This window comes from Amphiura filiformis, chromosome 20, assembly GCF_039555335.1.
Source record: "Amphiura filiformis chromosome 20, Afil_fr2py, whole genome shotgun sequence".
Taxonomy (NCBI): Eukaryota; Metazoa; Echinodermata; class Ophiuroidea; order Amphilepidida; family Amphiuridae; genus Amphiura; species Amphiura filiformis.
In genome coordinates this window covers 50244343-50258955 of record NC_092647.1, presented here as the reverse complement: position 1 = coordinate 50258955, position 14613 = coordinate 50244343, and the positions used below count along the sequence as shown (strand labels likewise).

Here is a 14613-nt window from a genome sequence, read left to right as displayed (position 1 = left end):
TGAGTGTAAGATTTTAATTTATGGACAGATACCTTTAAGATTCATAAAGTTATTACCATGGTTACTACATGATAAAGAATAACTTAAGTGTCACCTTTTATCGGCTTAAATAGGCAACTGGTGTTATATTATACCCACAATAACTGGTGTTAATACTGTAAAAGTAGAAATTTTCGCGAGGTTTTTATTTTCCTGAGTTTCACGAGTGGACATAAAATCGCAAAAATAACCTTTTGCATTAGGTTTCTATTGTATCAATATCAAAACTGCGAAATTCAATTCTCGCGCAATTAACAAAATCTTCAAAATCTCGAAGATATCTTCTCGCGAAAATATTGACTTTTACAGTAATTGAGTGTGTTGATTTTCAAAATGGACTAGAAATGGTGTTCATTTATTTTCCTTGCACACAATAGTTTTGACCCAAATGTTTGAGTTATATTTGCTATAAACAACCTGATAATAACCTACTTACTTATATTCAGAATATCATTATCGGTGTATTATAAGTTAAATCTAAACTGATAATAAAGAGCTTGTGCATTATTTGATAATTATACTGCTGGATATGTAGTGGCAATATGTACATATGTAATTCAATAGCACCCCATATGGTGTATTAATTTTGGTGCTGGAGATATTAATTAGCTTTCCATGTTTGGATAAAGTCCAGGATATTAAGTTGAATAGGTAGAAATTTTTAAAGCCCTTTTAATATATTGAATCTGTAGATCTGTAAATATGTAACATAAACCTGTTGCAAATCTATAAAGGGGTGACATAAACCTAGTTATGAATATTTGCCTTTTTCCACCATTTGATTCATGGTATTAAAGCAAAACTTGTATAATTCAAAAATACCGTATTGCGCAGGCAAGTAACCAATCACGCCGCGCAGTGGCGTAGCATGGGCCTGAGCATGGGTCATCCGATCGGGGGGCACTGACCATGATTGGGGGGTACCGGGTCTGATTGGGGGGCACAAGCCATTTTTTGGCAATTTTCCTATGGATTTTCTAAATTGTGCAATCAATTGGGGGAACATGCCCCCACCTCCGTTAGGGTGCATCAAACGCCCTTCATGTCACAGAATTTATTGTCCATAGTCTTAAAATGTGCCAATGATCATATAAGTATTTTGTGCAAAATTTGAAGTGAATCTGAAATTGTCTAGTGGGGCCTCCGAGAGCCTAAAGTTATTGCATTGGATCTATGTATTAAAGTTTGTTGACCCCTGTGTAATTTCAGCGGGATTGAGGGGCGTTTGATGCACCCTAACCTCTGTGCCTCTATGACGCTACGCCACGGACGCTGCGCATTTATGACATGATCAAGGGAAATGAGTCACATGTCGGCAATTTTCAATTAGAAGTTTTTTACATCATTTTCCTGCAGTTTACGAATACTTCGTTTTGATGCAAATCGGACATCTCGTTACTGAGTTATGAGCAATTTATCAATGGCTGAAAACAATATAAAACAAAAGAATTTGAACACTGTTTTTGCCAATATCTCAAAAACAATGTTAGCGACATCAGACTCATTCCTCTTGATCATGCCACATTTGTCTTTTTAACTCAGTCTTAGATTATATTAGTGACAGGTCCATGATAAAGCCTAGGAAAAAAGGTTGCTTGTCTATACTGGAGCCTCTCTGAAAGGCGTCCGTGTGTTGCAAAATTTGTGTTTACAGAATTACAGCAACCACAAAAACCAAGATGGATATTAATCAAATTGAGTGGAGGCGGGATATATGTCGGTGTATTGATCATTTTCTTCATTTAAGGGTAGACGAGGTATTGTTGGTCGAAGCAACTAAAAAATCAATTTTCATTATCTAGATCCATATATTATTGGAAAATAACACCTTGATGTTTTGCAAAACTTCATTCTACAAATCCTATACCTTGAAAACTTGCTTAATTTATTGTTGTTAATGAGTTATGTACGTTTTACAAAAGTGTTGTTGTTTCAGCCCTCTTTACAACATAACTCAAGAACCACAGGACCTACCAAATATATCTGTGATATTTGAATTCTTTTACACGTTCGCTATGAAATGAACAATGCAGTTTTTGCCCAAGCTCACTACCATTCGCAAGATGCTGTGAATGACGCAACAGTTTAAAATAATTAATAACCTTAAAGGTACTAATTCTCATGAAAGCATAAATTGCTTCAGAGAGAAAGAAAAGTCTTATAAAATTCTCACCATGGATTCTTTTCATGTAAAAAATTACAAATGGGAGAAAAACAGCAGATGTGCTGAAAAGATGTGAACCTCCAATCAATTATGCTGTAATTGTCCGTGCAGACAGAGATCTCCAATATTTATGACAATTTGAAATTTTAATCCATTCTAGGTTGTTTTCTTTTCTCTTATCTCTTGCTTGCATGCAGGCACACCAATCCTTTATATGAAGTCAAAAATATGATTTTCCAATTTAGCAAATCACTGATAAGATGTATTAATGTGTATGGGCCATTCCATGGTTTTCTCAGTGGCAGCACCAGCAATTTTTTTTCGGGGGGGAGGGGGCATTGGAGGCAAAGTGAATTTCAGGTGGGGCAAAATCAACCAATTTTGCGCAAAATTGCTGCAAAAAGTGAAAATTCTTGTAATTCAAGTGGGAGGGCAAACTGGAGGGAGAAAAATATTGGGGGGGGGGGGACTAGAAAAATGACCTGAAGGCACCGACACGCCTTGAATGGTTAAAACTTTTACCTTATATCCTGTCTAGCAAAGCAAAGAGATGTTCTTTTCAGTAAGGCAAATAAATGTAAATGATGTCTATACTTGATAGGACATACAAAAGTAGACTTTTTAAAGGAAAAGGCTATGTCTTGAGAAGATAACACTAAACATGTTGTCTTGACTAGATAGCAAAACAAGAACATAGTTTCAATAAACCAAATTGATGTCCTTATAATAGAGGCCGTCAGCGTGACGTCATATGCCGCCATCTTGTGGGTACACGCTGTGATGGTCGTTCAATCTCCATCTTGTGAGCAGCAAAATCACCGCGTTGAGTAGCGATAACAGCTAACGTGGCAAGCTGTGCCCTCGCGTAGTGTCCGACGCATGGACACACAGATCATTTGTACCCACAAGATGGCGAAAGGCTGATGGCCTCTATTAGTAGAAAGAACTCAAGCATTGCTAACTTATGTGCTGTCTACGGTAGATAGCAAAAAAGGTGTTGTAGCAAATAAAATCAATCACTGTCTTCATGAGACACCAGTAACCCTCATCACACTAATCCCAGTAATCTCTTCAGTACAAGTTGCATTGCATTATGATTTCTAAATACTGTCGTCAGTACTAGAATAGTACAGGGGAGGGGTGAAGTTGCACGGGGGAGGGTAGCACTACTAAATAATCATTCTGTATTCCGATCTACCTAGCACTAGACTTTCATGGCATTCCTGAATCTTGCCATGCTTGGTCTTTCCATCTTGGTCATATTGGGACAGTTAAGTCATTCCGGTAGGTTTGGCTTGGGAGTCGTCAGGGGGGGCATTCTAACTCAGGCTCTTAATGAATAATTCCCATCATTATAATGTGGATAGTATCTAAAGATAATTATTCTGAAACAGCTTTCAGCAGCAATAATGGCAACATGTTCAGACAATATATCTCATAAACTTAATAAGAAACTTGTGTTTTTATGTTGCTAGAATGCTCATAATTGTATAATTCCCTACTGCATTTATGTAGGCATTCCACACGATGTTTGCAATATTGTGTTATTAAATTAACCGTAAAGATGTCTCTCAGCAAATCAATGCCGATAGGGCTTGCTCATATTATTTATATGACTGTGTGAAGTTGTGTAATTAACTTGAATAGATTCCATGTAGTCAATTCTTCTATCTACAAGCTCTTTTCATGCTTAGTTCCTGTGACTATTATTTACTCTCTCTCTCTCTCTCTCCCTCCCCTTCTTTCTCAATATCTCTCTTTCTCACTCAGCATAAAAATAAAATTGCTACACATGTAACAATCTTTCCTTATTTACTACTAGTGATACGATCCTATAGATGAATCCAACAAGCCAAGTCATGATCAGGATTTGGTCGGCCACGACGGGTCCCCGCATGCACCAAACTGGTGTAGTGACTGCCCAATTGGGTGGATTAAAGCCGCTTAAAATTCGATGTTAGATTCTTTTGTGTTGTACACTGTCATTATTCTTTGTGTACATGTAACACAGGTGATAGAATGCAGTTTAAAATACCCTCCAAGGCCGCATCATTTCACATTTTAGGTGAGAATACTGAGATGGGGGCGACAGGGACCCAACTTTGGGAGCCATTGAGCTGTAGGAATGCGTGAAATTGGATTCGTCTATAATATGGCATGTGATTTTCACACCTATGATATTGATTGATTGATACATTTTATTTGGTAACACTTTCTTTGGCCTAATTAATGAGGGAGTCTACCCCAACGGAGGCATGAAGCTTTGTGTTTTAACACTTTCATGACATAAAGAAGGAACAAAATTTATAATAATCAATTTTCAGTTTGAACAATTTTAATATAAAATTGATCATGTTAGTAAAATTACTTTTTAAATAATTTATAAACATTATTGATCATCAACCTAAGTGGGTTCATTGGTAATGTGATGGTTTTTAATGATTTCTCAAAAAATTTGACATATTACGGTACTTCAGAATTTCATTTGCACTCCCACGTAGGGCAACCTAAGCAAATTTAGTACAAAGCTGTATGCATAGCTATTTGTAGTCTTCTGTTTTTGTTGAAATTTAGCGATATTTTATTTTCAAATCAGGAATAATGCATGATATTTAGTATTCATACTTCATACTCACAATGAGATGTGTACATGACAGGTTTAGAATCAACCGTTATGAGGTGTCAAATTTCTTACTCTTTGCTGTAGAATGAATGTATTGTAAAATGTCAAAGAACCACACCACCTCAATGCCTTCGGCAAAATATTTCCCTAAGTTCAGGTGTGCCATTTGCGCATGCGCGAAAGTAGTTTGATTGACAGATTTCACCTCTGACCTCGATCAGCTGTTTTTGCGACAGTCATAACACTGACAGAAGTATCCAGTTGCGACGTGCTTGGACTAGTTTGCAATAGTAATATTAGTATTCAATTCACTGAATATTTAGAGAAGCAAATGACATGATGGATAAGGACAGTTTAAGGCCACGGACATCGAATATACCACGAAAACTAGCTCGTTCACACGTAGCGTTTTCGTTGTCCCACTGGCCTACTAGTACACGTTTCCTGGCGATCGGAGTGTTATCGTCAGAGCACCTCGGACTACACGAAAACATGACGAGATTTGTCCCATTCACCACTGCATCACACAGATCTGTTGTTCATGCACTGTCATGACTGTACATTCATGATCATTGCAATACAGTGTATGTCGTGTATGTGTGTACCGTTCTCCTGGCTGAGTATGTTGGGTGTGTTGTTTGTACCTCGACTCTGCAAGGTGAGTTTCTTTTTATAACTCATTAATTTTTTTAATGCACAAGTAAAACTAAACGACACAACATTAATTTTAACTGGCAGTGAGGATTAAGCTATAGTATAGACGAATCCAACGAGCCAAGTCATGGTCAGGATTTGGTCGGCCATTAGGCCAAGTAAAATAAAAAACATGTTTCACGTCCGGGTTTTCGAAAAAAAGGAGGAAGAGGGGTCTTTTTATTTTCTATTTTTTATCACAAAATTGGTGTAAATAGCCATACTTAGAGCTCAGTGTTTTAGCGTATACAATAATGCCTGGAAAAAGGAGGAGAGTTACACCCCTCAAATGATCACAAAACCTTCCTAACGTGTTTCTTGTATCTTAACAAGGCTATAGAAAGCATCCTAACTTCCTAGACATATATTTTGAAAAGTTATAACCGAATTTCAAAAAATAAAAATATATTTGAAGAAACCTCAAAAAAGGAAGCGGGAGGGGACGTGAAACATGTTTATTTTTTTATTTGGCCTTATTAGGGTCCCTGCATGCACCAAACAGGTGTTGTGAGTGCCCAATTGGGTGGATTAAACCCGCTTAAAATTTGATGTGAGATTCTTTTGTGTTGTAAACTGTCATCATTCTTTTGTCTGCGTGTAACACGGGTGGTAGAATGCAGTTTAAAATATCCTTCAAGGGCGCATCATTTCACATTTTAGGTGAGATAGTTTGTCCCCGTCAGCGCTATGGCCGCCATTGAGGTGCAGGAATGCGTGAAATTTGATTCGTCTATAGGAAAATATGATTTTGACTTCATCTTCAGTCTCAATCCCAACCCACAGCAAGTGAGCAAACATAAAGTCTTGATTTTTGCAGAGTATGTAGGCCTACTATATGTTTACAAAGCAATCGTGTAAAAACAGAATTTTGAAAAATATTCAGGGCTTTCCCTTAGCAAATGTTACAATGGCTTTAATTACAATGTCATACTGTATTGTCTTTCCAGAAACTGGCACACGAAAGGTCCATTCTGCAAGGCATATCTTCCAAAAATCTGAACTATAAACACACGCTGAAGCAAAGCACCTGCAACCTAACAGCACAGCTTTCCTTATTGAGGAGGATGTAAGTAATTTCATTTACAAAGTTGTAGCCAAGGGGTGCAGCACACCACAAAAATGCCAATACCTTATTCCTATGTGTTCCTATATTTAATTCTCATGCACAACAGGTATATATGAAATGAAAGTGCCCTCTGACAAAAAATAAAAGAGAAAATCAGAAGGGCAAAAGAAAAGAAAAGGGACAAGGAACCCTTTTCTACCGAAATTAACCTGATCATGACCGAAAATAGTGTAAAATACAAAATTTTTTGCGTACTACGTCCCAATAAAGCCTTTTTAGAAGCTCAAAGACATACAACCTCTCTATGTATAATTGTATGATGCAACTTTTTTTGCAATGCAGAGTTTTTTGTGTACCACCTAAGTTTTATTTTGCCCTCCTTACTAAAAAAGATGGCTATGCCCATGAAACTATGCACGACTAGTAGACTTAGTAAATTACAGATTAGTGCTTTAAATCTGTATCCGCTCTCACAGTTCATAAAAAAAAATTAAAATTGCAAAATGATTGCAAGTGACTACTTTTGACTTTATGACCTTTGACCTCACACCTATTGAAATAGCATATCATGACTCTGCTACAATAATTTATCATTTTGGAAGGAAAATCTAAAATTTAAAAAGATAGTACATTAACCCTAACACTGACCCATGCTTTTTGGTATCGGAAGTCAGAGAAGATCCGAATTTTTCAAGAAGAAGAAGAATTTTTGACTTGGCACCCCCGAGATTCGAACCTTTGACCCCTCGCATGGCAAGCGAAGGATCGCGGACCGGTAGCTGCTCGGGTTATTGCTGCCCGCCAGCAATTCCGTGAGCATATCACACTTCGGTTGATTGCGTCATCGCAGACCCTGGGATGCATGCATGTTATGAATTTTTCATCGTGGTATTTTGTGGTTTTTACTGGTGTTAGGGGTAGAGGACACTCTAATCTGGAAAAATACATCTTTTTAACCCTAACACTGACCCATGCTTTTTGGTATCGGAAGTCAGAGAAGATCCAAATTTTCAAGAAGAAGAAGAATTTTGACTTGGCACCCCGGTTCGAACCTTTGACCCCTCGCATGCCAAGCGAACGATCGCGGACCGGTAGCTGCTCGGGTTATTGCTGCCCGGCCAGCAATTCTGTGAGCATATCACACTTCGGTTGATTGCGTCATCGCAGACCCTGGGATGCATGCATGTTATGAATTTTTCATCGTGGTATTTTGTGGTTTTTACTGGTGTTAGGGTTAAGGCTTTAAGGGAGTACTACTACACCCTGGCCAATTTTGTGCTTATTTTTTGCATTCTCCGCACAAATTCTAGCACATTGGTGACAAGTAAGATATGTATAGGGCAAGGACTCCCAACTACTGTACTGACAATTCAGCAACTCAAAGCAAGTAGTTATTGATTTTTTGATCAAATATTGGTTTTCCCTCATTTTTGACTGTAACTCCACAACTGTTGTCTGTGCTGATATAAAATTTCCAGTGCAGTAGTTGTAGTCCTTGCCCCTATACATATCTTACTTGTCACCAATGTGCTATAATTTTTGCGAAAAATGCACAAATAGGCACAAAATTGGGCAGGGGTGTAGTACCCCCTTAAGGCACACAAACAGCCTAGATACCATAATCCTGATAATAATGTGTAATAATTAATCATTGGCTATTATTTTATTTTATTCCAATTTCCAGGTGCAGCAGTACTACTGAGGATACTGGTTTCGTGAAAGACAAAGAGGATGATGGTTTGGAAGTCAACAGCTGGCATCTGTTATCTGTCGCATCACTCGCTAGCCGTACTATAGGGCTTTTTAAACACACTATATCCGAGAACTACTAAAACCCACTAACCGCTCCACCCAAAAGGGGGAATTTATAGCAGTCTGGGTTTAGCAGTTCTCTGGATATAGCCAGGTTTTACGATATAGCATGGTTTTGGACCACCACAGTCAAAAGGCCGTAGTAGGGCTATCACTCGCATGCATTGAAAACTTTCCCAACATTATGTCAACAATTAAATTTTTTTTTTTTTTTTCTTTTCTGGAGGGTGAACATTTGATGAGAACTTAAATACTTGCATAGTAATTTATGTGGTGCATATTAGTAAATGTTTGCTCCAATTATTAAAATAATAAGGACCTCAACAAATGACTCTGACATCATGTGATGTAATCGTAATGCATAGTTCCTTACAGGCTGTAAAAGTTGCATGGAATTATTGGAAATGTTCTAGGCACTTTTCTTTGGTTTGCCTCAAATTCAGCAGTGACGTCAATGTCTTTTCATGGCTGCGCCACACGAACCACCCTTATTTGCTACACAATTAACTATACGCACACGATTCAATCGGCGCCCACTAAAATATGCACCTCGTCACTACTGAACTTGAGGGGAACCAATGTATAGCCAAGGTTCCCTAGTCCAAAAATACGGATCGCTAGTCCGAAAAAATAGGAAATGGTTCACAAGTCCAAAAATAAATAAGGTTTACAAGACCTTAGCAATGGAAAATCTGCAGCCATTAGGACTAGCGACCATTTTTTTCTTGGACTAGTGACATTTATGACTAGCGCACCTTAGGATTAGCGGATGCAGGATAGAGTAATTATAGACCAAATTGTTTAGTAGCTGCTACTGGTTTACCTTCATCCCCGTAAATATGATGAGTATCCAGTCCACTAATCAAGGGTTTAGGACCAGAAGGCCTAACTGCAATAGCTGCCCCATAGACATTTTGATAATTTATCTAAAATATGACACTTGGCAGCTATTGCAGATAAGGCCTCGTTAATGTCTGTTATTTATTAAATAAATAAAAGAAGACCCTACATGTAAACCCTTAACATAAAACTAAAATAAAAGAAGGTCCTACATGTAAACCCTTGACTTATAAATGCTTTTAAAGGAGTGTAAGTGTTCATAGTTTATTATTGGCAGACACTGTTTCTTTCATGAAAGCTGTGACTGACGTGCATCAATGCATTCACACCCAAAGCCTTCAGGAAAGACTAGCCGATGTCAGTCAATGCTACAATGTAGTCTTTTGTGAAAGCACCATATTAACACACAAGCTGGACTTGAATTTCAGTCAGGGCCATTGCCTGCAGTTTTTCAGTTTTGGCCTTTGTGCCCCTGATCTTTGTTAACTTCAAGGTGTTCTTCATTCCTCTTGACAAGTGGTGCCAAATGGCCTTGACAAAGGGTCCCCCCAAATGAAGGTCTGAACAAAAGCCTTCTCAAAAGACTAGTGGCTGCCAATAGACTGTAAATAAATGGTCTTTTTTGCACTCATTATCTCATACTTCATTACTAAATGTATTTTTACACCTATTTCTCTGGTACATAATTATTAGAAAGACAAGAGTTCATGAAATAAACAAAAATGCATGGTGAATATGTAGCTTTGATCATTGTTTTAATTTATTTTGAGATCTGTAAGGAAGTGAAAAAATAAAAGCACTATTTTTTTTATTATTTTTGTATGAAGAAGGAAGTCCAACAAACCAAAACAGTTGAACACACCTACTTTAAAAATAGATAATAAATGATGGGGATTTTTTTACTACATGTATCCTCTATTGTGTGATGGAAGATATCCAATAAAAAGTCTGCACAAAAAGTAACACAGCTGAAATATGCCTATAAGTTCAGAACTAGTAATCGTTTCCACAATATTTCTACATAGAAAGAAGGATGATTTATTTACGCTCATTTTGATACCCCATTTGTGAAATGTCGTTCAATACTGATAACACAGTACATAGTGCTTTTAAAGAAAAACCACAAATTTAAAAGTTGCCATTTACAGCAATCAATGACTTCATATCAATACAAATAACCGCAACTTTCAATTCGGGTATTTTTCTTTAAAAACACTGCTGTGTTGTTATTATTGAACGAGATTGGACTAATGGGGTATCAAAATGCGCGTAAATAAATCATCCTTCTTTCTATGTTGAAATATTGTGAACACAATTATTAGTTCAAACGCTACAGGCATGTTTATAACAGCTGCGTTACTTTTTGTGCAGTCTTTATTTTTATAATACAATTCAGCATATTCCCTCTAAGTGATTGTGATCTGGGACAAATCCAAAATTGGATTTAATCTATTAGAAATATTCAATCTAGAATTCAATCTTATTTGATTTTAAATAAAAAAAACATTTGGATGGATTTTTAAAAATCTAATTTGAATACATCTAATTTGATTTTAATCTAAGGGGTTAAAATCAATCTAAGCAATTTTAATCTCATATATTAAAATTGAATTAGATTGAATTCTAATCTATTGGATTGAATATTTCTAATAGATCTTAATAAATTTTCACACATTCTGTTACACCTAATTTATGAGTCCCGACTTTCAACACAAGTATTGTTCTTCAATTAGTGAGATTGAAGTGCGTTTCTGAATCCGGTCATTATTTCAGTCCTTTTTAATATTTCATTTGTTCCATGACTTCCATCTGCCTCCGCTGCAAAATGTGACATGAAATGGCTCACAGTGGCATTGGTTAATGGTGTCTGGCAGTTGGTTGCTACTTGTACAGTGTAGCTCTGACCTTTTAGTAGGCCTGAAAAAGAAAAAGAGGATTTTAGAAAATTTGTCAGGGTAAAGCTGGGACAGTGGCATGGGGCTGTTACAGCGGCTTGGTTTGAAATCCTTGCCCACCCACTTCCCCCAAATGAGCACATGCATCTGTATTCCCCAGCCCCCCCTTGGCGGTGGTGGCAGATTTACCCCCAGCTAGCTGTCCCTTGATTGCAATGAAAGTGTAGTTTTGCCACTGGTGCCCCCAATCCCCACCATCGGTTGCACACCACAGGGTTCATTTATGTGCCATATTAGGGGCTGTGCAATAATTATCGGGGGTAATAAAATGTCCGAACGACCCACCAAAATAGCTTGCCCCCCTCTCAGCCTGCCAAATAATCGCTTTCCTCCCTCTTTTGGCCTGCCAAAAATCTTTGCCCCAACACATGCCAAATTTTTGGGATCCCAATTTGCAAACCTTAAAAGGTCTAGATATGTTGCGAGCACAGCGAGCATGAAAATTTGCATATTTCAGCGTTTCCATACTGTTTTCCTAAGCCTTTTTAGAGCATTTGATTTAAAAGGCACCCCATGAATGTGTGCCAAAAATTGCTTGCCCCCCCTCAGATCGCTTGCTTGCCCCCCCAATTTTACCCTCCTTCCAGGGCTCATAATTATTGCACAGCTGAGCCCCTTATAGGTATAAGGGGGCTATCATTTTCTTCAGAAGGGGGGGTCATGAATATACTGGGGGGGTCATAGAATTTTAAGACCAAAAATAGGGGGTTATAATTTTGTAGCAATCAAAATAGGGGGTTATAGAATTATTAAGGGCTGGCGACTGGTGTAACTTTTCTTACACTTTTTTTGAACAAAATGTGCACACAATCTTTATACTATGCAAGATTTTTGCACTCTCCGTGCTCCTTCTTTACGCTTATGGTCAAAAATTTTAACGCGTTTCGTGTACTCCGCTCTAAAATTTTGACAGAAGGGGGGGTCCTAAAATTTTTGACCCACGATTGGGGGGTCGTAAAAATTTTAGCCCGCGATCCACGATGGAGGGGGGTCATAAAAAATTGACTTCAGTCACCGACATATTCATGACCCCCTGCCGAAGAAAATTACATCCTCCTGAAAGGTGAATTCAGTCAAATTTTGCCATCAAACACTGCATCATTTTATATCAAATTAAACTCCTTGATTATAAAGAAAGCCAAAACTGAAAATCGTTTTGTCATAGCACTTTCCGTAGCAAAATTACATCTTGTCACAGATTGACTTTCATGATATCATCAAAAACATTCAGCCAACATTAGAAGCTTCAATTGGCAAAACAAATCAGGATCTAGGCTCATGATGGAATTTCCGGCTCATGACAGAGCAGCTTTTCTACGGTGCGGGAATCCCTCTAAAATTCCATGTGCGATTCTCTCATTACAAAAATAAATCATATATTTGGGTCAAGTGAAGTATTGACAACATATTCATATAGGTTTCCTTGACCGATCTTTTCTTTACGAGGAAAATTTACAAAATATTGTTGTATTTTAGTCTAGTCGTAAGAGATTCCCATTGAGTTTACATGTACGAACCTGTTATTCCCACCTAGACCATGCCAAAAACATGCCCACATTTTAACTCGATTATCTACCAAACTGGTCATAGATCTCCTACAATTTTTGATATGACATAAATGAAAGTGTTACTTACCTAATGTATCCATTCCATGTCGAGATCTATGACTGAAAATCCAGTAATTAGTTGCCAAATATTGGTATTTTCCTCATTTTGCACCACACAAACCAATGGAAAAAGTTACTTCCGGGTTGCCGAGAAGGCAGGGAAAGTAGGCGGGGCTTGTGAGAAAAACTTCTAGAATCGTTTGAGTCGGGACGGTAGAAACACCGAGTGCATTAAAATATACGAACCCAATGTGGTGGTGTGTCAAAGAACATAGCATACACTTCCCACAATGCATTTCTTCCATTTCATTTTTTTTGCAATAACTTGCTACATGTGTCGATAGTTACAAAAAGTACCTCAATGAACAGAGCACATCCAGGTCTTTCAAAATATGTTTATTTAGGGAACCTAGTTTGATTTGAAAACTGTTTGATTTGAAGGTACAATTACAGATAGGCCTATGAATATCATCCAAATATGTGGGGGGTCAAAATTATTTGACTGAATTTTGGTGATCATAAAATTGTCAACACACAAATGTGTGGGCCATGAAGTTTCTTTTTTAAATACAATATAGAAATTTATTTAAAACTAGCAGCATTTACTAAAACAAAAGGAATCACTTTACAGGTAGAATCACTGAAAAGGTAAATTTAAGTTATCTAAATCTGTCCTTACATAGAGTACATAGAGTAAATCGTTGTCTGTTCTTCAAACAATCATCTTAAATCTTGACAAATGGAAGTTGGGATGAATGTATGAAAAGTCAGCTCAGCAGCAATGTTGCACCAAATTCATACCATTGACATCTCATCATGATAATCATAATACCCCACATCTGCTGATATTTAGCATATTTCACCAGATCTCATCATGATAATCATAACACCCCACATCTGCTGATATTTAGCATATTTCAACAGATCTGAGATCTCATCATGAGAATCATAATACCCCACATCTGCTGATATTTAGCATATTTCAACAGATCTCATCATGAGAATCATAATACCCCACATCTGCTGATATTTAGCATATTTCAACAGATCTCATCATGATAATCATAATACCCCACATCTGCTGATATTTAGCATATTTCAACAGATCTCATCATGAGAATCATAATACCCCATATCAGCTGATATTTAACATATTTCAACAAATCTCATCATGAGAATCATACCCCATTTAGGGAAATTGGCAAAAAGACGATTGATTTCCTGTCTCTTTCACTTTTCTGCTTTTGATCAGGAAAAAGGTCATATATATTGCCATTAAGAAGCATGAGGAAGCAGTAGAGAATAAAAAAAATAAAAAGGCTATTCTAGTTGAAATCCATACACTCCCTATGGAAGACACTCCCAAACAGGGAGTGTGAATAATTTCAAATGGTTTTCCCATGGGTGACTAATAATAAATTTTTATGAATGAATCCTATAAGATATTGGGCTATCCCATTTAAAATCCACACTTCCCTGTGGAGGATTTTGGAAATATCTTTCACAGGGTGGAGAATGAATTTCAAATGGAATGGACATATTAGGCAGCTCCATTAGAATTCCTTCTGAGAAAGATTCAACCCGAATCTTCCACAGAGTGAGGGTGAGTTTTAAATGGATCTGCCTAATGTGTTCATTCCATTTGAATTTCATACTCCCCCTGTGCAGGGTTTACTTTAATGCACAAAACACGCATATTTACGCGTTCACATACTTTGCAGACCCCTTCAAATCCAAAGTTCAAAGTCCAACGCGTACAAAATCTTGAAAACCTACGCGTTCAAATATTACAAGATTCAAATATAGAAACACCC

General features: G+C 37.4%; 1 protein-coding gene and 1 long non-coding RNA gene across 4 annotated transcripts in view; both read left to right on the top strand.

Moving 5' to 3' along the window:
* The window catches only part of LOC140141937 (major facilitator superfamily domain-containing protein 6-like), an 85586-nt gene that overhangs the window by 48209 nt on the left and 22764 nt on the right, over window positions 1-14613 (top strand). The window lies entirely within an intron of this gene.
* On the top strand, window positions 5096-8597 carry LOC140141938 (uncharacterized). The gene is made up of 3 exons (XR_011857486.1): window positions 5096-5484; window positions 6467-6585; window positions 8270-8597. It is a non-coding gene; the product is annotated as an uncharacterized lncRNA (long non-coding RNA).